The 26,910-nt window shown below is 34.1% G+C and overlaps 1 pseudogene; it reads left to right on the plus strand.

Moving 5' to 3' along the window:
- The first annotated feature begins 439 nt into the window (after positions 1–439).
- On the plus strand, positions 440–26,910 carry LOC144251155 (tolloid-like protein 1; annotated as a pseudogene).

The raw sequence follows: 26,910 nt of genomic DNA on the forward strand, positions 1-26,910 counted from the left end.
TAAAGGCAGATGGGGGGAGGGGGCGCTTACCTCCAGCGCTTCAAAAGTGACAAAGCTGGTCATGGCAAACCCATGGATGATGTCCTCTTCAGCCAAGGTGGACTCGGGCCGCTTCCTCCGCGGGGATTTGGGCCACGACCAGGCGGAGGACTGGGGCTTCCCATTGTCTTCCCTGTGGGAGCCCGACCACGAGGCAAGTGAGGGCGCCTAGGTCCAGAAGGCCCTGCAGCCGCCCACCACGTCCCCAGACCTCCCCGGGAGCGCCTCTCCCGGTCTCGCTGAGACTGCCGCTTTTTGCGGAGTCCAAGGCATCGAGCCGGTCCATCCATGGCTCTGCCACGCTAGGGTCCGCGCGCCCGCCTCCCGCGCCTCCCGCGCGCTCGCCTCACGCGCTCACACGGAGCCCTCCAGCGGCACAGCGTCCCTCCGCCCCCCGCAGATGCTCCCCGCCCGCACCCGCCGGGGGGGGGGGGGCGCAAAGGTAGTGACAAAGTCGCCCGCCCCTGTGCGGGAGAATGCTCCAGCCGCTGCTCACACAGGAAACTCACTGCTGGGCCGCAAGAGGTCCAGGCCATGCAGCCGGAGCCCAGGGCAAGCGCGCTGGGGCGGCCAGGCCTGCGCACTGGAAGTAGAGGGTGCGGCGCGTGGGGGGGGGGGGGGCGGGAGCGAGGGGGACGAGCCGAGGGGGCCTCTCGCGGCGGGTGGGGGGGGCGGCATCCAGAGCGACCCTCATCCCGCGCACCCGCGCCTTCCTGGGGCACTTGCTCCTTGACCCGCCCAGGAGCCCCAGGTCGTTTGTTTCCCCCGGGCGACCCGTGGGGTCAGAGGAGGGCGCTCGGGGCCAGGGCGTGACCAGGCACCGCAGAGGGAGTGGGCATCTGGTAGCGCGAGGCCCTGCAGCGCTCCTGAAAACATGTTCTTCAGTTTCTGCCATATGAAGCCAATGAAAGATGCGTGCTGGTGACCAAATGATGCTCATACAAAAAAGTGGTTCTGAAAATTTTAATAACCCTTATGTTTTAAAAAATTGTGTCTTCATTTCTTCTCAGGAAATGTTTTCAATTCAAAATTTCATGTGACTTAATCAAGTGTGAAAATTGATGGAAGTTCATATGAAAAAACTTCAAATGACTCTTTAAAGCAACCAAGATCAAGTTTTTTTTTTTTTACTGATTGTAAACCCAAGTGTCAATTTTTAATGGATTTGATAGATGACTCCTGATGAATTATGATTTTTATATTTATTTTTAAAGAGCAATATAGATCTAAAACAGATCCAGCTAAGATACCATTCTGGTTAAAGAAAGTATCCACCCTCTGGAATTACATAAAAAATATACTAGATACTGGGGACATGCCCTATTCAGTTCCCAGCAAAACACACACACATACACACACACAAATAACAATAATAATAAGTAAAAATATTAAATTCTAGTCCAGATCCGGTTACAAGCCTCCTATTCACAAAACTTAGTAATTAGTTTGTTTCTGCCATGTTCAAGGCCTTTCATGGTCTGATTCCTGTTACCTCTCAAACTCCTTTATTTCAGAATATATTTTTCAGTGCATCCTAAGCTAGCTCTTTCCAGAACACCTCCATACCCTTGCCCATGCTGATACATCAGTCCAGAATCTCCTTTACTGCCATCCAGATTTAATGAATTTCCATTCACCTATCAAAGCCAACTCATCCAGAAAGCTTATTCTTACTATTTCCATTTAGAATTATCACCCTTTTTCTACTTATGTGGCACTTTAATTTGTGGGATTATGTATATTTCAATGTATTGTTAAATATTTTGAAATAATATAATGACAAATCATGTACTTTCCCATTTCTAAAAGGGCTTATATTATTTACAAAATAATTAAGTTGAAGGATAATTAAAAAAAAAAAACTACCTACCAGAAGAATACTATCTATATACCTTTCCAAAGTACCAATTTCTGCAATCCCAGGCCCCTTAAATCTTCTTTTCCCATCCCCAGGGGATATCATTACTCTGAATCTCACACTTACCATTCCATGCATTTCTGTATATTGTTAATACATATGGAAGTATCCCTAAGCAATATATAGGATTCTTTTGCACCTTTTTAAATCTACATACATGATCAGTCTATTTAAAATTTGCTGTTACAGTGTTTTATTTGTCAGAACTGTTGATACATACAGTTTCTGGGCATTTTTTTTTTCACTGTTGCCTAATAATTCCATCACATGAACATTCCACAACATATTATTTGATTTCTATCTGACCAATAGAAATTTATATTGCTTACAATTTTTGTTAGAAATAGCTCAGTGCAGAAGGAGACAGGGTCCCCTCTGTTTATACTGCTATTATGGGACTTGCCACACTATTCTCTTATTTTATTATTAGACATACATTCTGTGACTAAACTGTCACAGGACTGGGTGGGCAATGCTGAATGCTCAATGAATGTTAACTGATTTTCAAGACTTATCCTTCCTGTATTTGAGTTTAGATTTTGTAGACTTAGGCTGCTATGTTTTATAGCACAGATGAAGACTTGAATCTTTAGATTTTCACACTTCTCCTTCAGAAACTCTAAAAATAAGTTGGAAGGAAACTCAAGACTTAGTATTAAAAGGGGCTCCTTAGCCAGGCAGGTGTGGTGGCACACACCTGTAATCCTAGTGACTCTGGAGGCTGAGGCAGTGTAATTTGGTAAGACCCTATCTCAAAATTAAAAAAGGGTTGGGGATGTATCTCTGTGGTAGAGAAGCCATAGGTTCAATCTCCAGTGTGAAAAGTGGGGGCAAGGTGGTCCTTAAAAATGAGTTTGTGGTATTCCTGAGTTCCTTAATGCCTCTGTCAATTTTGAAACACAATAGATGTTTCTTTATGAAATAATGACTACCCAGTGATCACATTTCTCTCTTCAAATGCTATTAATTGTTTTGCAAGATCAAAAAAAGGAAATATTTTTAGCTGTGATGAAATCATCCTGGCTTTCAGAACAAACAAGCAAATACTTTGTTGTTTGAAACATCCAGATAAATATATTGCCCAACTCCTAGCATGGATTTATATTACCAGGAAGTTTCATGAAATGGTTACATAGAAGGATAATTGATAAGCTAGCAGAAAAATATATAGATATATATAAAATATATATTCTAAGAAAAGTAAATATTTGTTATGTGTTGAACATTATACTGTTTTCTGTCTTTGCAGATAAGACCCAGAGCTTGAAAACAATGGGTTTATGCAATGCAAATAAATGTATTAAATTCTTTCTTTTTTAAATGAAAAGAAAAATGTTTATATGTTGTCATCACAATTCTATCCAATGTTGTGTTTTTCCTGAAAGTTCAAATTTGAAGGAGGAATTTTATGTATACAAAATGAATATTCATGCACACAAAAACATTTGTAACGTTATATTTTGGGTAAAAACTTGAAAAAACAACATAAATGCCCTAAAATGAAGGATAAGTAACTTATAACATGAAAATATGTTAGAATTTAATGAATTTATTAAAGCTATGATTTTCTGAAACTCTGTATTTGTTAACTAATAAATATAATTGTAAATACCTCTGGTTACAACTGTTCTGTTTTTTTTGTTTGTTTTGGAGTTATTTTGGTACTGGGGATTGAACCCAGGGTGCTTTACCACTGAATTATATCCCCAGCTCTTTTATTCATTTTTATTTTGAGACCGAGTCTCACTATTTATATTTAAACCTCATGTGTGCTGAGGCTGCTCTCGAACTTCTAATCCTACTTTTTCAGATTCAGGAGTCACTGGGATTTCAGGTTACAATTATTTTTACAGTTGTTAAATTGTATATTATTTGTCAGAACAAAGTGTAGAAGATACAAAACTGCATGTGTAAATTTGGTTTGTTTTAGTGGTAATATAAATGGAAATTTATCTATTTTTTTAAGTATTATTGTTAGTTGTAGTTGGACACAATACCTTTCTATATTTATTTTTATGTTGTGCTGAGGATTGAACACAGTGCCTCACACATGCTAGACAAGCGCTCTACCAATGAGCCACAAATCCAGCCCCAGAAATTTATTTTTAAATTGCTCCTTCTTATACTAAATTTAATATGAAAATAAATAAAGCATCATGTTTTATTTTAAAGAGTAAATTGTGTATATTGTAGTAACCAAGTGTCCCCATTTGCTTATAACTGATGGTTTTCCCAGAATGCTGAACATTTCATAACTAAAATCAAAATCATCCTGGGTGAGTGAGAATGATGAGTCACCCTATAAAGTATCTTTAATTGGTAGGAGAAATGATAAAAAATTATTTCTTTTTCCTTGAGACCATAGGGATTGAACTCAGAGTTACATTGGCACCCTTTTACTCTTATATTGAGACAGGCTCTTGCTAAATTGCCAAGGCTGGCCTCCAACTTTTGATTCTATTGTCTCAGCCTCCCAAATAGCTAGAATAATAGATATATGCCAACAAGCCCAGCAAGAAATTATAGTTTAATTTCAATTGTTAGGAAATAAACTAGATACTAGTTTGTTCACCAATCAGAAATTATTTATATTTTAACCTTTTCCATGTCACAGCTACTCTTAGAAAATTGCAAGCAAGGTCTTAAAGAGACAACCTTCTAATTACATATTCACCTTGTATCCGTTTCAACAAATGAAATTAGTCTCAGCACACATTAATTGACATAATTACCGAAAGATCAACATCAGATTAGCCACTGTAGCTCAAAGAAAAATAGAAAAGAATCCATTGCTCCAGCAAATTGCAAAAGTGTTTTCTAAAAAGGGCTCAAAAAGGTTGTTCAACTTGCAGATAGTTTTAAATAAAGCTAATAAAACATGGCTATAATAATTTTCATTCATGAGACAATTCTGGTGTCTTCGTGTGTTTTGGCTATATTGCATGTAAACTTCAGACTTTATAAAATCATGCATTTTGTTGATCTTGTAATCCCCATTATACATGTTTTAATGGCATAGCACTCCTGTTCTAAGAAAAAAATTGTATCTACCATTTGTGTTTTCATAATTAACAATCATACAGTTATCCTCAAAGCACAACAGCAGCAACAAAGACACCGTCGTATTTGTAAAAAAGCTTACTTCTCAAATTTCTGGCTCTTTTTCCTAAAATACTGACATCATAGTAAAACACTGTTCTCCCTACTTTGGGTTTAAGTCATCTGATAAATCACAGAAACATGAAGATAGCAAAAAGAAGACATATGTTAGTGCAATTCTGCAAGGCAAAAATGCCTTTGCCAAGACTTCTTTATTGATTACATGCCATCTATCCTTTTGCATCTCTCTTCCTTGTTTCCTATGCCAGGTTATTCTCACCATTTAAAATGTAATTTGCACAATCCACCTTCCATGCACTCTGTTCTGGTTACTGTGCTATTATTAGATTACCTCAGCTTTACAAGATCTTTTATCAAAGCTCATTAGCATTCTTTATCATCATCATGATTATTGCTATTATTATTTACTTTTGCTCTTCTCTGCAGAATGCTTTCTCTTTATTGCAACACTTGGTATGTTCTCCCTATTATTTAAAAGCTGGTTCACACATTGGTGTAGAATTTGCTTTTGTTGTAAATGAACTCTGATAAATCAGAGAAACACAAAGAAAATAAATTATTCAAGATAAAAATAGACATATACTTGGATTATTTGTTACTGTTCCTTATCACTTAAAATCTTCACTATCAGTAATGTCTCTTGAAAACTTTTCTTTCTGACACAGTTGGTTACTAATTGTGTTTACTATCAATAATATTTGAATTTTGGGAAATTACAACCAGAATTAGAGTGAAATTACAAAATGAAATTACAACCAAAAATATAATGGAGAAGGGGAACTGAAATAAATAAGGGAAATTATAACTCACCATTTAAAAAAGAAAGACTTTAATACATTATTTGCATTGCATAAACCTATTGTTTTCAAGCTCTGGGTCTTATCTGCAAAGACAGAAAACAGTATAATGTGTTTGTTCTGTTCAACACATAACAAATGTTTACTTTTCTTAGATTCTTCCCATTAGGTACCCCAAGCCCTCCACTTAACACTGTTAAAAACTTGAAGAGCATGTCAGTTTATCTTCTCACTTTGCTTTAGCACTTCCATTACACAAACACACTCCAGGGTCTCTCTGTGGTCCAGCCCATGCTTGCAAGAGATCTAATGATTATCCCAATTACTTTTGTAGAAAGCAATCAAACTATAGCAATCTTATAATCACCATTGATAATGGATGTCAGAACCTTTGACAAATAAAATCTCAAAGTGTCACTCTTCACATCTCTTATTAATTATAAGGAGAAATAGTAATTTAACATTGCAGGCATTTGGTGAGTTCTGCCTTAATCAAATGACCCAATATATTGTACCAATTACAACAGCACAAAAATTTGGATATGATGCATTGAGTACACATTAATATCTATATGATATTTCTTCAAAAAATTTTATGATGCTGGAGATTATACCCAGGGCTTTGTGCATGTTAAGCATGTGTTCTGCACCTGAGCCCTTCCTTCCAAAAATATTTAACCTGAATCTAATCATTAAGAGACAGCCAGGCAAATTCAACTTGAGGGACATACTGAAAACTGGTACAAATTCTAAAAAAGTGTTAATACTATAACAGTGAACAAATAAAAAAAAAGACTAGAAAATTGTAACTCAAGGGAGGGTAAAAAATAGGAAAATTGAATGTAACAGATAATCTTGGTTATATCAAGGAATGCAAACAAATAAATAAAACTACAAGAACTGTGTTGGAACCATTGTGAAAATTTTAATATAGAGTTTATTTTCAGATAATAATATTGGATCAATGTTAAATTTCCCAAGTAGTCATATTGTGGCTATGTAGAAGAATGTCATTTTTCTTAAGAAATACATGCTACAGTATTTAGGGATGAAGTGTCAGGATGCCTGCAATAAATTATCCAATGGTTCAACAATACCTATACACCAAGGGAAGGAGTACAGAAACAGAGAGCAAATGTGGCAAAACATTGGCAATTGGTAGATACAAGCTCCTCATTATACTTTGCCTGCAACTTTTCTGAAGATTTGAAATGTTGCAAAACAATAAAGCTGGGGAAAACCTATTAAACCAAAATCCAGCATTTCTTAGGGAAAGAAGTCCTGGTTTTAATTATTTACATTAAGCCAACATGCTTTGCTTTGAGAAAACACAGAGGTCTCCAAGTTTGGGGAGCATAGGGAGCAGGGTCAGCACCAGGTATACAACAAACATTGCTATGTAGACTCGAAATTTTAGGACAGGTTCTATCTCTCCAGGCACAATGAACTTCAGATCAAAATATTAAACCACCCCCCCAAAAAAAACAATTGTGTTTACTGAACATGTACAGATTTCTTCTTGTCATTATTCCCTAAAAAAATCCAGTATAAAATTATTTATGAGTCATTTACATTGTATTAGATATAAGTGGTCCGGGAAGAATTTAAAGCATAAAAGAGGATGTGTGAAGATTCCATGCAAACACTATGCTGTTTTACATAAGGAACCTGAGCATCCTCAGATTCTGGTATCCATAGGAGGTCCTGGAACCAATTCCCTGCAGACATGGGAAAGATTGCATATATTTCTGTAGTTAAATATGACATCAGAGATGCTGTAGTACAAACAGAGGCTCAGAGAGATATGCCTCACCCCATGTCACACAACATAACAATAGAGCTGGATTTCAAACCCAGGAGTCCTGTGTTCTATTAACATTTGAGGCTTCCTCATGTACAATTATTTCTACAAAACAACAACAATCTAAAATTTCCTGAGCTATTTCAGTTTAATAAAAAGTTTGGACTTTTTGCATGAACGAATGCTACCAATTCCTCTCTCTTTTTCTACCAATCCTCAATGAAAATGAGACTACAAAGCAAAACCTGAAGCATGTAAGATTTTTGGAAGTTAATAAAGTCAAACCTATAATATTAACTAATTTCAAAGGCATGTTGATATTGGAAGGAAATTGTCCAAAGTCTTGGCATAGTTTGTTGACTTCATGAGTTTCAGCCTTTCAATTTCAGCCTTTATGAACCATAGATGCTCAGTGGTCCAAATTCACCTGAATATATTCTGATGTTGATAGTTGTTGTATTGATTGTTTGCTCAGTGATACCTCTTTTTTTATTTGTCTGTTAAAATTCAAGGAGATTAGGGGATATAGGGGACAAAATAGAGGGCTGCATTTTCTAAAAGCCCTGGAAAGAGATTTTTTTTCTCAAAAGCTGTGCTTTCTGATTTAGGACAGAAACCTATCTTTTAAAGTCTTTGTCAGTAATTTTTATTAAAGACATATTTTCTTAGTTCTCTTCTCTCCTCTTCCTTTTGAACTTTAATATTCTTTAGATCTGTTTTCATAAATTTTATAAATTACATAATGTAATGGAGTGCATTTTTCAATTGAACACCATTTAGGTTCTTGTTATTTTCTTCTAATTCCAAATTTATTCCAAAATAAAATTAATTGGAGAAACTCGATTTTCTTAAAATGACATTTTTAAAAAATTTAGTTGAATATATTATAAAATATATTAAAAATTTTTCAAAAATTATCAAGACTTTGGAGCAAATTTTGTGCTACTGGATATAAAAATATCCGGTTTCCATAGAGGAAATAGCTGAAATACAATCAGTAGAGCAGAACAACTTGCTGTTGTTATTACATATAACATTATGTGATGTCATGGTCACAGTGAAGAAAAAATCTTCAAATTATCAATAGATGAATGAATTGTCATGTTGTCCAAATAAAGTCATGATTCAGATTGCTCTCTAAATGCCCCACACATCCTTTTTTTTAGTTAGCAACATTTGTTGCTGTAGAATTTTTACCTTACACAAGGATTCATGGATATTCATAACTCCAACACGTTAAGATCAAAGAAAGGATGTCCAGAGGAAACTAGTATAGCATATTACTATTGTTTATTTGTGAGAACTTGAAAATACATTGAGTGTAACTCAAGTGTTGTCTTGTATTCTTTAAGGTGGACTTGGTGACCATGGTATGTCAAAGAAATGAGGGGCCCTCTATCAACTCATAGACAGGATAAGAAGAATTGGCTCTGGTATATCAATGTTTAAAGTTGCAGACGCTTGACTTGATGTACATTAAATATTATACTCATAGAAGTTTGGTTAATTAAAATCAGTGTGCCATTATGACATGAAGCTTGTAAAGAATATATGCTGAGAAAGAGTTCTTTCTTGATTTAATTTTGTTAGCCAATATATGATACAAGGATTTTAGAATTTAATTTGAAAAATTTGAAATGTTCTTTTAACTTATTTTAAGTTTCTATTTTAAATGTATTAGGTATTTATTTTGTTTATACTTATTTCCAGTCAATTGAGTATCACAGCAAGATATTTTAATAAATCAAGAAGTTATATCAATTTTAATCAAATGAAAAAATATCATATCAATTTCTTTTCAAATAAGTCGCTTAAATTGACAAACTAATTTCTTACATTGAAAAGGTAATGTGTTTTTGATCATGAAGCATACATTTAAGACATTCAAAGAAACTACTTTCTGGTTGTATAATTAATAAATATTTATTGAAGTTATTAAATGCTCTTTTTGGATTTTAGCTTTTTTAAAAATCCTTTATTCATGCTTATATTCTAACATCTCTTCAATTGATGGATTAATAATTAAATTTTTGAAGTGCTTTCAAGTAATAATTTTCCTAAGCAATGATGCTTTGCCCCAGGACAGACATAGGTACAGGGAAACATATGCATTTAATACTTGTTGTGTCAAAACATATTCTAGTGAAAAAGCATTTGTATCAACAATGATAGATGAATATAAAAAAATCATGTGAATTTATGAAAAACAAGACAGTAACTGAAACTATTACAAAAGGCCACCAAGAAAAGTCAGACTAGACTTGGAAGCTGCTCCAGAGAGAGAATGCATTTTATATGAGCCTACTCTTGAGGTACTTACCTCTGAGTCATGCTGATACGTGGAGAAGAATTCAGGGGAAACTGGAATGGAGATGGCTGAGTGTTCCCAGGAGTCAAGACCACATCTGTCTTTATGTTACTTAGTTGATTATCAATATAGTGTAATATTCATAATTTAGACCATATTATAGAATATTAATTTTGATTTAAAGAATGAGGGATTTAGCCAGAATAAGAAGACTCTTGAATACCACATGACTTTATTAAACAATATATATTTTATTATTTTGGGGAGAATTGGTAGTGAGTTAGTAAAATAGAAAATATAAAACTATTTTTCTATGGCTAATATGCCTGTGTGAATTCTACCTGCTGCATACAGTTGTATGAAAATTCTTCAAAATTCATTTATAGAGCATTAAGAAATAGTATTTGGATATGAAATACTTAAATATTTTAGTGCCTATCTAAGCTATGTAAGATAACTAAAGTTTGTTTTTTTTTAAATGAATTTTCACTTCAGGCATATTTATTCAAATATGTAAATAAGACATTTCAACTTTTGTACTTTAAGAGGTAAATGATTCCCTGACAGAGGACTTCTGTTTCACAGAATGTTTTAAATGTCACTGCAGACTTGGAGCAAAATACCACAGTTAAGGGAAAAGTACCTCTAAAATTCTCAGGGCAAAATGAGAAAAATCAAGTTCCCAGAGCTGCTACATCAAGAACTGAAAGAATATGGCCTGGAGGTGTTATTCTTTATGTTATAGGAGGCAACTTTACTGGTAAGATATTCCCAGAGTGACTGTTTTGATAAAGAAACACAATTACCATGCACATTAAGTGTGCATTTTTATAGAATAGGAATATAGCAACTATAGTATTCAATCAAACTTGGGAAAACATTCCCTTAACCTAGGTTACTAGCTTAGAATATCTCTGAAACTTGGAAAAGAATATCTTTACCCTAAGAATCTAAAGAAATGTTCTGGTTTTTAAACTGAGCCTCAAATGTGTCTATTAAATCTGGAAGCTGATCTCTCTTCAACTGACAGGAAGAATGTATACACCATCTCTAGAGCCTTGTACACACATATTTGTAGAGATAGAGAGCCTTGACCTTCTGATTATAAAGTGAGTGTTGATTCTTAATAATGACTCATCTGGGGTGCTATAAGCTAGTACTCTTTGTTTAGTGATAACAGTGGCATTCTGAATTGCCGGCCTAGCTCAGGACGGAGGAGCCAGCACAAAGCACTCCTCCCTGGAGTGGACACCATTGTATTAAAGCAGTGCCATTTTTTTCCTGGCAGCCAGAGAGCCACGTTCAAGCAGGCCATGAGGCACTGGGAAAAGCACACCTGTGTGACATTCATTGAAAGAGGTGATGAAGAGAGTTACATTGTATTCACCTATAGGCCTTGTGGGTAAGTAGAACCAGGGAATGATTGAAGTTCAGATGGAAAAAAAATTAAACTCCACAAGTAGGATTTCTTTATTAATATTTGCATAGAACTTTGGCCATGAGAAAGTCTGAGTTTTACATAAGAAAATATTATATATTAAATGAATATATTCTAGGACCACAGAATTTTGTGCCTGTAGGGCAAGTGGGTTCCTCCCTCCACCACACCACTTTCTAATGTTGGCATTGCTGATATCCACTCACCCAAGTTCAGAACTTGAGCATACTTGTGCTTCTGGTATGCTTCCTCTGAAATCTATTTTCACCTCATCCCACATTAGTGCCCTGGTTTGCTCATATCTTCAGCATCCCATGCTTGGGCTATTCTTCTGTCTTACCTCATCAATTTGCTGCCAAACTAGAATTATTTTCTAAACGTATTGGTCAGAGCAAAATTCTACATTTTCTGAGTGTCTTAGATATTCCCTCCCACAGTAGTGTTTTCCAGATTTGCTTCTTGCAAGATAACAACTACTTTCTCAAAAATAATATGTCCCATGCTTATATAATTAATTAAAATGAACTCTAATATTATTTATAACTATAATGCACTAATAAAACAAACCTCAAAAAGGCTTCTGTAAATTGTGAAAATGCTGTGCTATATTTTAATAGATATTTTACAGCAGTTTGGCAATGAATCTCAGTATTATTTATTATTATTATTATTATTATTATTATTTTGGTACCAAGGATTGAATCCAGGGGCATTTAACCACTGAGCCACATCCCTAGCTATAATATATATAAAATCTTAGAGACAGGTCTTTCTGACTTTCTTAGGGCCTAAGTTGATAAGGCTGCTTTTGAACTTGTGATCCTCCTGTCTCAGCCTCCTGAGCCACTAAGGATTATAGGCATGTGCCACCTACCCAGCTCACTAAGTTGCTAAGGCTAACTTTGAACTCATGATCCTCCCGCCTCAGCCTCCTGAGCCGTGCTACTGGGATTACAGTGTGGGCCACCATGACTGATGGTTTTATCATTCTTTTGAAATGGTGTTGCTACCTTTAAATATCATAAAAAATCATTTCAATTATTAAGGAGTTTGGAAGTTGGTGTTGTACAAAGTGTTTAGGGCCAATGAGAATAAGGTATGTGTATGTCAAACACTTAACACTCGAATTGAATTTCATATTGGGTCTTTTATGTCGTCAAAGCTGTGGCACTAAATAAATAAATGCTGTGGTATTTGGTTATTCAGATTAGAGAAGAAGTTAATTTATGATATACATATTGAATTCCCATGTTGTGTTACCTCCATAGTATGTGTTGGGATGTTAACATTGAATATAAGGCATTCTCTCTGAGGAGGATGTAGATAGGCAGATTGGGGGGTGTGATAGTCAAGATTCTTATTTGCAAACACCAGAGATGAGCTAACTGAAGCAGGAAGAAGAATGTCTCAGAAGGTTATTAGGTAATAAATAGAATCACATGAATGGAAAATTGGAGAGAGAGGCTGTGGGATGAATCAATCTTAGCTCCCTCCTGCACATCTGAGATCTGCTCTTTAAAGAAATAGCTACTGTGTTCTACCATATGCCAGGCTGTGTTCTAGGGGCTGGAGATAACAGGAGTGTCAGACGGAGAGTCCTGTGTGCTCACAGAGCTTACATTCTAGAGTGGAGATGCAGAGATGAAGGAATGAAATAAGTGAAATATAAAACATACCATTAACTACAGGTTAACTTGAAAATCTTAGGGTAAAGAGGCAACTGGGTATCTGGGAGAACTGAGTTCTTGAGGAGGAATGATAAGCAAGAGCTTTTCTGCATTTTCAAGGCAGAGTAAGGAAGTAAGCATGACTGGAGTCGATGGAGTGACAGGAGGGCTGGTTGTAAGAGATGAGCTCTGTGTGCGGAAATTGTTTAGGATCTTCTTGTATTTTGTAAAGACTTAAAAGAACCTGTTTTAGTCAGATTAGCAAATGTATACTACGTTAAACAAGGATCCCTCAATCTCAGAGGCCTGGACCAACAGACTTTTATTTCTTTGCCCACAATGGCTTAGCTGTGGCTGCATTACAGTGGTGTTACTCTCGCATCCAGTCTCTCTGCCCATTGTTCTCCCTCCAGCAGATGCAATATGGTCAACCATGTGTTGGCTCTTAAAAGACTCTCCCCAGAAATTACACAAACAATTTGGGCTTCTGTGACATTGTCCAGAGCAAACCACATGACCAAACCTAGCATTAGTGGGGTAGGGAAATATAATCATCTGTTAGAGAACGGTAATGGATATTTTAAACCATTGACACAATTTACCGCAGAGCTATTGCAGAATAGTATAATCTGATTTGATGTTTTTAGAAGAATCTTGGTGCTAAGAAAACTGCTGCAGGAAGGCTACAACAGAGAGAATCATCAGTTAGTAAATGATTTCAACACTCCATGTGAGATTCCATGGTTGGACTGGGGTGTTAACAAGGGAGACAATGACAAGATGATTGATTCTGGATATAGGCTGAAGGTAGAGCCAACAGGATTGACTGTTGGAGGACAAAGGGAGGATTCAGAAATCCTGGCATTACTAAGCCTGAGCCTCTGGAAGGTTGGAGCTCCCTTTAACTGAGATGGGTAGGTGAGAAGATAGATCGGGTTTCTTGGAGAGGAAAACTAGGAACACAATAAATTGAAACATTTATTATTCGACAAATGCAGACATTAAGAAAGTTGGGTGACTATTTGAGCCTGGTATTGGACAAATAGTGCTATCTCTGGACTAGCCCTGCTTTAAATCCTTGTGATAAATCAGTGAAGCGAAGAGATGAAGGTTCTTGTCCTGATGACTACCCCATCCTAATGGTGGGCACTTAAATTTTAGTGGCCTTTTATAGGAGTTTATCATAGAAAACAAGAATAAAAGAGAGAAAGGAAGGATGAAGAAAGGAGTTATTAAAAAATGTAATGATTAAACTAAAAAAATTGGAAATATAGCTGATGAAAAGGTAGAAGGCATTCCAACCTTTTAATGTTGGAATGTCCCAAAGGATTATCTTAAAGGAAAGTGTTTTGGTCTGCCAAACCAAGGTGAAAATAGGGAATGGTATACTTGGATTATTCCCTATGATTAGAGAGAGGTGAGAGTTTCCTATAGGTGTTGAAAGCATTTCTTGAGGTACCAGATAGACCACAGGATGGTCAAGTTGTAAAAGTGGCACACAAATTAGAAGTAAAAATTTGAGAGCCATATTGAAGAAAATGCCTTCAAACCTGGATTACATTAAAAAATAAGATAATGTTTGGGTATGATTAAATCACATTTTTCTAAATTGCATGTTACCCTATAATTCCATGCCTAATATTTGTCTAAGTACATATTTAGTTAATCTGAATGTAGAATTCTTTGTCCCTAAGAGCTCTTGTTAGTCAGGGATCAAAACACTACATTTTTCTTGTTTCACAGGACCACTGTAAAATAATAACTCATGAATAAGGCAGTGTGAAATCTATTTTTCCTTTCCATTATGAAATCCCATCTTATTATAGGAAATTGTCATGGGTAAAATTATGCTAAAAGGGTGTTTTAGGATTAAATAAATTGACCACATTGCTTTACTGTCTCCCAGAATTTGTTTTGCAAAGTGCTGTCTTCTCTGACTATAACCAGCAGAAATGACTCAATGTGAGTAATTTAGTGGTTATATAATCATCAGATATTTCAGTTTCAATACTACTGCCTTAAGGTATCAAATATTTTAGTTTTAATCTCTATAATATTTGCACAAAAAATGTATCTCTATATCTATTACTTATTAGGTATGTAATAAATATTTGAGTATGTAATAAGTATATATGGATTAAAATATTAAAGAAAATTCTCAAGGCAAAAAGACAATTCAGATTTTCACCTTCCCCACCAATTTTCTCTTTTCTATTACTTACTTATTTATTAGGCTTAATTTACTGCTATACTAGATTTACACATAATGAATACTAATGAGTTCATCTAACTCAGTTAAAATATGTAGACACTTAAAACCTAATTAGAATGAATGAACAAATAAATAAGTAAATGAATAAATAAGTTAAAAACATACAGAAATAATTTGGGTAAGAAAGACTGACACAGGAATTTATATTTGTGCAAAATCAAAAGCACCATCTAATGTACTTACCCTGGAAATTAAAATAGTAAAATTCTTTTTACTCCTTTGTGCAATTAATTTTTGACAATTTTTCTTTTAATTTAATAAATCAGAGAGGTGTTTGACAATGTCTAGTGCACTGCAGTTCCCAACTACTCAAGACCAATTATTTAGTGTTCTCTAATGCTGTTTAGGAGAAACATCCTATAGACAAGCTATTTCAATTCAAACCTGATTATCAAAGTTTTAGATATGATTTTATTTGCATTTATAATTATAGCTACTATTGTTATATCACCTAAAATTTGTTTTAAAGGGTGTCCAATGTATTTATTATTTATAGAGTGTGTGGATAAGAGACTTCCAGACTGTTATGCACTCATACATACATGTGTGCACACACACACATTTAAATGAATAAATAGAAATTCTATTTTGGATAGAAAAACATTCTATGTATATACATTTATAAATATATAAATATCAATAATTCAATGAAGATTTGCAGGAAGGTATTTCTGGGTGTTTCACATTTTTTTCCTGATAATCCAGGAGATTCTTTTAGACAGTGAGATTAAAAAAAAACACACTCAAATGTTAGTCTGAACAATAGACAGAAATCACAGAAATCTAATACTTCTTTGAACGATTAACTATTGTCAGTGGGTTTTTTTTTATCAGATTTTGCAGACAATTCAGGATGCTATAAGAGAATACTATAGGCTTGGTGACTTATAATGAACAAAATTTAAAATTTCAGCTTGGAGCCTGGGCACTGCAGATAGAGTGTCAAATGAGATACCACGTCCTGGTTCCTTAAGTTATTTATTTATTTATTTATTTATTTATTCATTCATTCATTCATTCATTCATTCATTCATTCATTTATACTGGTGATTGAACCCAGGGGTGCCCAACTGCTGATTCCCGTCTCCAATGATTTTTATTTTTTATTTTGAGACACAGCCTGGTTATTGCTGAGGCTGGCCTGCGATCCTCCTGCCTCAGCCTGCAGAATCACTGCGATCACAGGCATGTACCACTGTGCTATGGTTCAACACAACTCTTCACAAAAGTTCCACCATATTGTAATTTATCTATTTTTCTCTTTCACCAACATCTCCACTTTCTACTTTATTATAGATGCTGCTCCTATGTAGATTGGAGGGGAAATGGACCCCAGGCAATCTCTATTGGAAAGAACTGTGATAAGTTTGGGATCATTGTTCATGAACTGGGCCACGTGATCAGCTTTTGGCATGAACACACACGACCAGATAGAGACAACCACATAACCATCATAAGAGAAAACATTCAGTCAGGTGAGAGATTTTAGGGTGTGTAAAATTATTATGTTTTGTAAACAGTGTAAAATATGGGGCAGAGTCAATATGTTATTTTATTAAAAATCACTCTTGGTGGATTTATATTTTTAATTTCTTTTTAGAGACTGATTTCCTGCATTTTCTAGGCTTTGTTTGTTTCTTAAGGTCTGTTTTCTTTCTAAACGTCTGTACTTTTTCAAGAATAGGTGTGAGCTATTGAACAATATACTAATATTATTAAATGATTATTTTATTTGAACTGTTTTTGTGCTTAGATCTATAACTTATATTATAGGACTTAGAAAGAGCCCAGGGTTTGCCATGACATGCACGGTAACCACAGGAATCTACATTTATCACGTATAATTTCTGAAGAAAATTCCAGTGAAATGAGTAATTTACAGGATAGTCTACATAGTTTCTTTGAGATTTTTCTCTTAAACTTGACTTTGCCAAAGACAGACTATTAAGAATATTTTTAGTAGTTGAAATATAATTTATAATTAAATTTTAATTTTCTTTTCAGAGTTGGTATATAATAGTTGCATCATTGTAAAACTTTTTACTTAACTTTCACATTTGCAAAGATCAGTAAGTACATTTCCATCTTTACCACAACCCTCCCAAAAAATCTGTTGTTTGGAATTTTTTATAAGGTAGTATGCACTTTTAGCAAAAGTAAAATAAAAATGTGAGCTTACTTTCTTGTTCATGGGCAATTTTAAGTTATCAATGTTGAAATTCTTATCATTTTCTATAATTTAGAGTTGCTTTCTTTATTTGCTCATTATATATTTGGTACCAGTTAATGCTGAGGCACTATTAGACATTGAAAGGTACTGTCATGGAAAACATAAAACTTTGTATCTACACAAATGATTTCAAGTGAATAAGAAAAGTACCTGTCACATTGAGAATACTGCAGAAAAGAAGCAAGTTGTAACAAATGTGCATTGGCAAATCCAGAGAGATGTCACACACAAATATGAAATTTAGAAATAAAGTAAGAATATTTATTACAGGTCGACCAGAAAAGTGGTCAAATTTGTAGGCTGAAAATACATGATCTTTTTTAAATTAACTGTTGTGGTGGCATGTTGAACTATGAGTGAGAGTTAGTTCACAACTACCTGGGGAGGGTGGAGAATCTTTTCTGTGAATCTAAGAAATTTAGATTGTATCCTGTAGTTACTGGGGAATAAGTGAAGGGTTATAAACAGAGAAAGTTAAGATTTTTAAAAGAGGAATTCTGTAACCTGTAATAAACATTAATTGGGGGTGGGGGAAAGATGAGCCTCAAGTGAGGGAAACCTATTAGAGGTTTGAGAGGTGGCTGTGTTCTCAATTAGGGTAGGACAGGGCAAGAGGAAGAAGAGAGTCTTAAAATGTTTTAAGAGGAACATAAGGAAAGATCTGCAAAAGCTTTATCTTCAGACAACACGATGAATTGTGGTATCATCAATTGAAAAAAGGAACACTGATGAAGAGGCTTGGTTCTGAGAAAAAGAAATAAAAAATACTGATTCCATTTAACACATCCCTCAATTCAAAGACCCTTTGTATGATCCTCTTTTACTAGACAAAGGAAAGGCGAGTTTGGACTTTAGTATGTATCTGGAGATAAACATTTTGTAGTGGATTTGACCGTCTAGGGAAAAACTGAGGGAGAAGAAGAAAAAAGTGGAGCATAGAAAATGAAAAGCAACAAGATTTTAGCAACCTTTAGAAGAGTGTCCACCAGAAGACCAAAGGTGTCCTCTAAGAGGTAAAAGAAAAAATCAGTGGAATGTGATGTTCCAGAAGCCAAATGAGGAAATCAATTCAAGAATGACAAAGTGATCTGTAGAGCTGGATATTAAAGAGAAGCAAAGAAAATTTATACTCCCCCCAAATAGAAGCCCTGGCTTGAACCATCCATCAAAGTTCATCTTTATGCTTTATATCATTGAGAGAAAAACTTAAGAGGAAACAATATTTCTGAAAATTAATTCAACTATCAAGGAAATGAGAAGCTTTCCATTAACCACTGCTATTTTCTTCTATTTGCCAAATATTATGTGGAATCCCCCAAATACTCTTATAAAGTACATAACTTTCAAAAATGATTTTACCATTAAGAGGGTTTCTGATGCAACATAAATATTACCTAAACAGGGAAAAATGTATAGGTATTATTAAGAAATAGATTATGATACCTTAATACCTGACATAGTAGTAGGAAAATTTTGATCAAATACTTTTTTGACTAAACATTCAGATCAATTGAAAATAAAAGATATTTCCAGAGATTTCTTAAGTAATTGGAACTACTGTATCAGAACTACTGTACCAGTCTGAAAGCATTCATGTTAGAGATTAGTTATCAACAAATTATGAGTTTCCCTAACTCAGAGACTTAAGATCAGGTGTTTCTCAAGAGCTCTGGGTAATAAAAACAAATGCTGGTTTCATATTTACATGCAGAATTGGTGACTATGATTAAGAGGTAAATTGGTATGAGGATCAAATTCATATTAGAAGATACATTCAAGAAAGAAGATACCATTCATTTTAATTGTTAAGTGTGGGTCACCCTGTTTCTATCACTGATTCTCCCCTTCTTGCAAGAAGCAAGTCTAATTTTCTTTTGTTTGGATTGTATGTGGATATGTTCTTTTTAACTAGCAAACCCCTCTGTTTCACATGTTTAAGTGATAAGTTATATGCAGGGAAATGCATTTCTGAATTTGGTTATGTTTCACTTTCAGAAAATTTATGAAATTTTGCTTTAGCTAGAGAATCTATTCTCATATTGTGTTCTAAATTGAAATCTTGTTGATGGGTCACAAAATCTGGTCTATTGCTTTTTGAAAATTCCCTCTAGAATGGGATATGCTATAATATGCTGAAAATTCCTTAGGAAGACAAGAATTTGAATGAAAATTCAGGATAATTTTAAAGAATGTTTTCTAATACACATAGATATATCAGATATTTGTGGAATATATATTTCACCATATCGGCTAGATAATTAATTTAAAATTTTTTATGGTGTGAATTCATTTGAAGATATATTTCACTATATAGGCTAGATAATTAATTTAAAATTTTTTATGGTGTGAATTCATTCGAAGATGCACTAAAACACTTTAGCCTAGAACAGAGTTCTATGGATCCAAGTTGTTTCCTTCATCCCTAATGCTCAAATGAGTATTGGTTTCATCATCATGTAAGAGAGATGTTATATTGTGAAATCACTAGATTTCTTTACTGCCTTTTGGAAAACTTTTTATTTAATATTTTTTATGTTTAATAGAAATATGACAGGGGACTAAAAACCTAGTTATAATAATGGTATGATCATTTCATTCCCAGCCCTATATGAATTTGCAATTCCAGTACTTCACCTTTAAATAAAATGTTTCAAAGCTTTGCAAATTACATAAATAACATGACTTGCATCATCTTCGACTGATTTAACAGTGAAAAGGGAATCATTGAAATGTAAACTCTCTTGAAAGAAATTCTTTGGTTTGGGAACTATTGATGTAGACCCATGTATTTAACTCTTTTTTTTTTTTTTTCAAATTTCAGGAAAAAATGTTGCCTAAAAAGGTACAGACAGGCAGTCGAAAATCTCTTAAAATTGAAGATGTCCTGAAGTTAAGATAGCAGATGTGCAAAGGAAAAAAAAAGTTCTGAAGCATATTATTCTTAATTCAAAAGCTGTCAAAGTAGAAACTTCTTTTTCTCAAGGGGAACCTTATTTTATTTTTGAATGAAAGTAGATTTGCTATTGTTTTATCACCAATGATGAAGTCATGTAGCTATAACCTCAGAGTTGTGTTTATACTAATATTGTTTTTGTATCTTCCCACAGCGTTTCTTAGAAAGGATCTAAAGCAAATAGTCAGATAATTTTTGTGGGTCCTGGCAAACATAATCTTGAGAAAAATATGGGAAACGCATTAAATAAAAGCATAACTTTACAATCACTTCTACTGTACCCAGAGAAGCAGTATGATTTTAAATAAACAAATATTATGCGGTGTTAACAAGTATACACAGAAAACAAACACAAAATATGCTTCTGGTAATTTCCTTTCTGCAGAACTGAACTCATTGTTCAAATTCAGTTCTTTTGCAACTTGCTCTTTTAATATAATATCGGAGTGCAAATGATTTTTGCACACACCTGGGAGTTGGTATGTAAATGCAATCAGCAAAAAGATCAGTCATTTAGTCAAAAGCAGATGCAGGTCTAAGAAGCGCTCTTATGTTCTTTTAGTTAAAAGGCTTCTGTGCTTTTGTTTATCCCTGATTCATAGGTTAAGAGTACAATTTTCTGAAGATGGAGCCTGGAGAAGTAAACTCCCTTGGTGAAAGATACGATTTTGACAGTATCATGCACTATGCCAGGAACACTTTCTCAAGGTTGGAGTCTCAGGTTATACCTTTTGACTTTTAATCCCTTTCTCCATGTGGCCTCTCACAAAGCTATGTTTGACATTAGAACCAGACCATCTTCCAATATCGCTGCCTCCTGTCAGAAAGAAAGTAGAAAAAAAATGGTTAACATTCATAGCTAATAGCAGGCATTCATTTAAAAGATATTTTACATCACCTATCCAGTGTATAAATTTAAAGTGATCGTTTTAAAATGATTTGAACAATTTTATATTCATAAACTATAAAAGAAAGTGCAATTAAAACCATTACCAAACTAATCAGCACATTAAATTGGCAAAGCATTGCTTAATGAAATTCAGGCATTCCTAAAGCAACGGGTTACTTTATTGTTGAGTTTGAATTATATTCTCTAAAAAGAGTGTTTTGTAATGTGGATTTTCATTTTTAGTACTCAAGTACCATTTATGGTCAAAAATTGATATTATTAGGTGGATTCTCAAAGAAGGTGGTTAAGAAGATATTTTACTTCCACGTAGTTGACAATTACAGTTCATCAATTGCTAACCTTAAATTTATTTCATTAGTAACTGAATGCTGTCTTTAAAGAGATAATACATTTGGGTTTTGATCTACTTTACTCTAAAGATGATGCCATCAAGCAAATAGTTCCCAGGTAAGGATCTGGAAGAATTTAAGCACTGATCCCCTTCATCCCTTCTTCCCATTGACATCAATTTTACACTAACCTTCTTGCCCATTTCCATTCATTCTTCTTGCCCACTTATGTCCATGTCACATTTCATTAGCATCTATTTTTAAAAACCAGATTAGGAAAAAGAGAAAAATATTCAAATGTATTCCTATGCTCTAAAAACAAATTTCTTGGTAAAAGTAAAATACATGTTAATGACCCCTTAATACATGAAAACATTTTAAAATTATCTTTATCTGGGCAAGGTGGCACATTCCTGTAATCCTAGCAACTTGAGCAGGAGGATCATGAGTTCAAAGCTAGTTCAGGAACTTAATGATGCCCTGAATGCTGAATGCTCTAAATAAAATATAAAAAAGTGCTGGAGATGTGACTCAGTAGTTAAGTGCCCCTGGGTTCAATCCTCAGTACCAAAAAAAAGAAAAAATAAATCTTTTAAAAATGTCTGAATGTCAAAAATTTGAGAGTTGACTATATTTAACATTCATAGATTTAAAAGTCATTACCTTCTGAAGATATCTAATATTTATTTTTGTGCAAATGTGATAACTATCCAGATACTAACTGTTCATTCCTGGATTTGAATTTAAGTTTTTGTAGATATGTATCCAGAAATTTGGCCTGAAATTAGCCCTAAAATTTTATTTTTAGGTCAATGCTTGAAATTCATTTTTACATGTAAATATGTAAGAAGTTGATGGTTGCATCCCAGTTCATCCAAGACACCGTTCTCATGCTGTTGAATTAGATTATTTAGAATTAACCAGGGATTTAATGCTTTAGAGAAGAGGAAGTGAAAGAAATTTATCTCCTCTGTCCTTCATAGAATGAATCTTTACTAAGGATTACCATATGTAGCATATTAGCCTATTCTCTTAGTCTGTACCACTTTGGTATTACGTTGCATTTCCCCCAAAAAACTACTCTGTTCTTGCTGCCTGTTTTCAGTCACCACCAGCCTATCTTTGTATGGTATGACAACTAGCTTTGACCTATGATTCTGTTTCAAAACTTCATTCTTGTGGATATTCAGATTTGTGACACCATTTGTTTAAAAAAAAACTGTCTTTGCCCAAATGAGTATGGTTATGGCACTCATGTTAAAGATAATTTGACTTTATATATGAAGTTTATTTCTGGCCCTTGTTATTTCATTGGTCTGTAGCTCTGCAATTATGCCAGTACCACATATTTTGGTTGCTATAGCTTTATAATATGTTTTGAAATCATTTCTCAAAAGTCAAAGTATGAGTTTTTCAAGTTTATTTATTTTCTTAAAATTATTTCAGCTTTTTATTTTCTATTGAAGTTATACATAATTTATAAAGTGTTTTTTTTTAATTCTGCAAAAAACATCTCTTTGGAATTTTGATATGGATTGTAGACTGGGTAATATGATATGTGAACAAAGAATATTTCTATTTTATGTGTCTTCTTTAATTTCTTTTTTTAAAATATTTATTTTTTAATTTTTAGGTGGACACAATATTTTATTTTTATGTGGTGCTGAGAATCGAACCTTACAAATGCTAGGTGAGCGCCCTACCACTTGAGCCACATCCGTAGCCCCTCTTCTTTAATTTCTTACCACATTGTTTTTTTTAGCTTTCATTTCTTTGGTTAGTTTTATTTCTCAGACATTTTTTAATGTTATTATAAGCAGAACTTTTCTACTTAATTTCTTTTGTGATTGTTCTGTGTTACTCCACAGAAATGACTTTCTTATATTGATTTTGTACCTTTGTTTCATTATTAGTTCTAACAGTTTTTGTAGAGTATTTATGGTTTTACACATAAGAACATGGCATCTGTAAACAGAGATAATTTTTACCTTTCCAATTTGGCATGCATTCTATTTATTTTCTTCTTTTCTCCCTCCCTTTCTCTTTCCTTCCTTTCTTTCTTCCTTTCATCCTCCTCCTTACCTCTCTCTGTCTCTCACTTTCGTTTTCTTCTTTCTCTGGCTAAGACTTCTAGTACTGTGTTGAACAGAAGAGGTGACAGATGATAGGTATCCTTGCCTTGTTCCTGATCTTAGTGGAAGAGCTTGTTTTCCACCATTGAATATGATATTAACTCTAGGCTTTTCTCATGTGGCTTGTGTTATGTTGAGATAAATTCCTTCTATTTTTAGTTTATTGAGTATCATGAAAAGAATCTCATCATGATAAATACTTTGTCATGTAGAATCTTCACAAATGCTTTTTTTGTTTTTATATCAACTGAGATGATCACAGAATTTTTGTTCTTCATTCTGCAGATGTAAACATATAAAGTTTTATGATTTCTTCTGTTCATAACGCTTGTAGATTTTGAAAAGAGTCAATAAAAGTTTCAATTGTTTTCATGAGTGTAGATCAATATCAGATCTGGGAGAAACAGGGCTGGACTCATGAGGTTTTAATGTTCATGGATATTTTGTAATGTAGATGTTTGCACACTGGAAGATTCTAATTTTTCACTAAAAAGAGTTATAATATTTCGCAAAATTTTATTTAAAAACATGGCTATTTTTCTCTTTAATTGTAGCTAAAGTGAATGAATAATGGAGCTTAGTTAGTATACTCCCAACTGGATGTGACTCAGGCCTGTTCATAGGATTTCACTGAGAAGATCCATTAAAAGTCTGTCTTGCTCAGTGGCCAGGATGTAGGGAAGAGAATTTTTAACTTCTTGATGATGACAAAGAAAGAACACAAGAATAAATCACTTAACCTCTTTTTGAATAATTACTTCTTTAGGCAGAATGAGGCTTTAATGTCCATGGATATTTTGTAACATAGATGTTTTCACACTGGAAAACTCTCATTTTTCAATAAAATATTTCATAAAAGTATTACAAAGATATGAAATATTTTCACCTCCAAAATATCATTGACCATTTAAAATGGAATCTTTTTTTGAAAACTGGAAAATATTAAAAGTTTTCAAATATTATAAATTTATTTTTGAAATAGAAAATAGTGACATCAGTATGGAAGGACTTCATATATTGTAGCACTTTATTAATTTAGAAATAGCTTTTCTTAACACTATCTGGTAATTTAGCCTTTCTTTTCCTTTGCAGTGTCCTCTCCAGGGGAGAATATTACAACTATATGCAAACTCTCACTTTTAATGATCAGTTCCCACAAATCATTAATCTTCACCCACATCTCAGGTGGTATACACATAGGATTCTGTAGATGCTTGGATCTGGTTTTAGAGTTCCACTGTCCTTATTTGAGTTATTAAAGTTAAATATAATGTTCATCACTCTTTCTTTTATTAAAAACTAGAGAAGTTAGCCTTAAATTACTCAGAGATCATGTTACTCTTCTGTTTACCAACTTTCTCCAACTTTCCAAGATTAACAGTTGTGCTCCAGGTAAGAGTTAAATTCTCTGGCTGGTGCTCAAACTTTCAAGATCCTCTCATCTCCGAGCTATTGTGTTTCTTGTTCTTTCTCTTGGGGAACCCTCTACTCTCAGTTACACATATAACTCTGACCTTCACTTCTTGTATGTTTGGTTAAAACATCAAATACCAAATAAGTTTTTTTCAGTCATCCTCTTAAAAAGCCAGCTATCATAACTGCACAATCAATATCCAAAATTTTACCTTTTATTTTCTCCCTAGCACTATCACTACCTCAATTATGAATATCTTGTTTAATGCCTTTCTCCCGACATTAGTCTGTTAGAATCATGAAGGTGTGACTTTCTGTCTGTTTTATTTGATGTATAAATCCAGACCTAAAACAGTGCTTAGTAAATATCTCCTAATGGGAGAATTAAATAGACCTGAAAATGTTGTTCTGTTGAAGGAACGTCCTATTGGTTATCTTAATTTGAAAGATATTTTATGATTCTATTTCTTAAATTTATGTACAGTTTTTCCACTTTTTTAAATCCATATACACAGACTTCTTACTTCTCAACTCTTTGGAATAGTCTCTTAGTCTATTTTGACTTTTAAGCTTACTACTTCTTTTTGAGTTATAAATGTTTGATATATATTGCAAAATTAGAATGCAACTTTAGTGCAGTGTAGCCAGAATATTAAATGATGCATATTAAGAAAAATAGCAATTCTCCTACCACACCTTGAGTCCAAAATAACTCATTATCTGTAGTTTAGCCTTATTAGGACATTGATCAAGCTATTTTTGCTTATTTATTTCATAGTGAAAAAAATTTATATTATATATATATATATATGTGTATGTATATGTATATTTACATATGCAAAATTACAATATTTTTGTTTTGCATGGTCTTATCTAAATCTCAGCACTCTGTTTTTCCTTGTTCTTATAACATATGCTATAATAATACTGAACTTCTCAGTTCTTTAGGTTAAATTAGTAGTTTAACTAAAAAGAAATTAACTTTTCATTTAACTCTTACAATTTCAGTAGCTTCACTTATTTTTTGGAGGTTGCTATTTTTCTTATTTAATGAGGAAGAATTGTTTTTCAACCTGGTAATCTGTGTGGGAGACCCAAATAAAAGTCTAGTTGGAGACTAAAAAGTATTTCAGATTATTACAAACATATGATGTACATTTCTAAGGAAAAAGTGGATGTTATCATTGAACGTGAGGCACACACATTTAACATGAATCTTTTTGTCCTACCTTGATGAAAGTACTTTGAAAGCCTCATACTGCATAAAACTCAAACTGGCATATCTCCCCTATGATTAAAATTGAGTATGGGGGAGAAAAACTGCCTGATGTTTGTTACGAGTTTTAATTTGGTGACGTAGGTGTGGTTTGTTTCTGTTTTTTTTTTTTTCCCCAAGGGGGATGTTCCTGGAGACCATTCTCCCCAACCGTGATGATAATGGCATACGTCCGGCAATTGGTCAGGGAACCTGATTAAGCAAAGGAGATATTGCACAGGCAAGAAAGCTGTATAGATGTCCAGGTATTGCACAAAACAAACACAGAGGCATGCCTGGGCTTCACTATGCTCTTCCAGATGCATAA

The sequence above is a fragment of the Urocitellus parryii genome, chromosome Y (genome assembly GCF_045843805.1).
Source record: "Urocitellus parryii isolate mUroPar1 chromosome Y, mUroPar1.hap1, whole genome shotgun sequence".
In the NCBI taxonomy this organism is placed as follows: Eukaryota; Metazoa; Chordata; class Mammalia; order Rodentia; family Sciuridae; genus Urocitellus; species Urocitellus parryii.